Raw genomic sequence first — 1,962 nt, 5'->3', positions numbered from 1 at the left:
ATTTATAAACGTGTTAATTCGTTTTCACATAAGTTATAAAAAAAAAATTAACATTTTATTAATGATTTTTATACCAAGTCACAATTTGAATATTTGTTTAGTGTATGAACGCTTTAACTTATGTTAAGAAAAAAAAAATAAAATAAAATAACTAGAAGTAAAATAATTCGATACAAAATGGTTAAAAATAAAAAGAAAGTTACTGTAAAAAGTTGTAATACATTTACTCATCTGTTGCTTGGGCGCTTAAGCGTTTGTTCGTTCGGTCGGTCGTTCATTCATTCATTCATCCTTTTTTTTTTTTTTTTTTTTTCAAACAATTATTTTCCGTTTTTTTAAAAAAAAATTCACATATTTTATATATATATCAGTGCAATGAGCTTGACATACTGATTAAGCAAAAACTGATATTAGAAAGTTAGTTAAATTGAGTTTTTTTTTTGAATTCATATTTAGTTGTTTCTTTTACATAAAAGGTGTGAACAATGACCATAAAAAAAAAAAATATAAATACATAAATATTTACATATATATATATATATATATATATATATATATATATATATACAATATATGGTATTGGACATACGCGTTTGTATACATACATTTTATATATATATGTATATATGTGCTCATCCCTTTTCATTATATATTAACTTTTATATGATATGTTTTTTTTTTTTTTTTTTAATATCCTAGAGTTGTAAGAGCGTTGAAAAAAAATAATAGACAGAGTTTTATGCATCACAAGCGCACACACATATATATACATCCTTATATTATACATCGTAAATAAAAAAAGCAAAAGATGGTTTCATCAGAGTTTGAAAATAGTAAAATTAAGCTTCCTTATGAAAACGAAATTACGAAACAAATCGTAAATAAAATTTTGGATAATTTAAATGATAAGCAACAAACGGCATATGTTGGATATAGCATGAATAAGTACAACATGACCTTCTTTCTTTTTTTTTTTTTGTTTTGTTCTTTTATATTGCATAGTTATAAATAAAAGAAAACTAATTGTTATTAAATCTTTTATCGTTTTTGTTCACCTTGTTTTCTCATTTGTTTTTTTAACTTATCAGTTACCAATTTGATCGCTTACATTTTTTTTTTTTTTTTTTTTTTTTTTTTTGTTTTGTTTTGTTTTTTTTTTGTTTATTTTAGAAACCAAATCGTAAAATACTTTCATGAAGCTGAGCAGTTATTCATTTATCATGACATTAACAAATCAGGTGAAATCGACATAAAATTATTTCCACAAATGGCTAGACAACTAAAACAAGTTTATAGTATAAGAGATGTTAAAGAATTTGAAAAAGAAATGTACATAAAAAAAATTGATAAAATGAATTTGCCAATTTTTTTGACATTATTAAAAAGAAGAATGAATCAACTTATTGATAGTGATGAAACTTTTTTTAAACATTTTAATATATTAGATATGAAAAAAGAAAACAAAATTGATCTTAAAAAAGTAAGTGGTTTTATTAAAACCGTGGGGGATAAGGTAAATTCAGAAAATTATGAATTTTTTATTAAATACAATTTGGAAAATAATAAAATGATACAACCAAAAGATATTGTATTAAATGAACAAAATAAACCAACTGCACTTTTTTTTCCTGCCTACAAAAATATGTTAACTTTTTATAAATATCTTTAGTCTAATTAAAGAAAAAATGAAAAAAAAAAAAAAAAAAAACACATCTATATATATATATACAAATACGTACAATACATACATGTTCCCTTTAAGTAGGCAATTTTAATCATTAAACATATTTTTTTATTTTTTTTATTTTCCTGTACTGTAATTAAAACTTTGTGTTAATCGATTTGGGTATAACTAACATTTGGGCAATCATAAATAGTTATTTTTATGGTTAAGTCTGGTTTGGTACTTGTTTTGTTTTTTAAATACAAAAATGCCAATATATCGAAATAGTTTGGCAAAAA

General features: G+C 22.0%; 1 long non-coding RNA gene across 2 annotated transcripts; it reads left to right on the top strand.

Annotated features, from left to right (window-relative positions):
• The first annotated feature begins 304 nt into the window (after window positions 1–304).
• Window positions 305–1,956, top strand: LOC111531233. Of its 2 annotated transcripts, XR_002728185.3 has the most exons (4): window positions 305–476; window positions 700–945; window positions 1,171–1,513; window positions 1,766–1,956. It is a non-coding gene; the product is annotated as an uncharacterized LOC111531233 (long non-coding RNA). The 2 variants fall into 2 exon arrangements; XR_002728184.3 differs by lacking the exon at window positions 1,766–1,956 and having other exon boundaries at window positions 309–476; window positions 1,171–1,632.
• The last annotated feature ends 6 nt before the right edge of the window (window positions 1,957–1,962 follow it).

The sequence above is a fragment of the Piliocolobus tephrosceles genome, unplaced genomic scaffold (assembly GCF_002776525.5).
Source record: "Piliocolobus tephrosceles isolate RC106 unplaced genomic scaffold, ASM277652v3 unscaffolded_28241, whole genome shotgun sequence".
Lineage (NCBI taxonomy): Eukaryota > Metazoa > Chordata > Mammalia > Primates > Cercopithecidae > Piliocolobus > Piliocolobus tephrosceles.
This window is presented reverse-complemented; position numbering and strand designations above follow the sequence as displayed.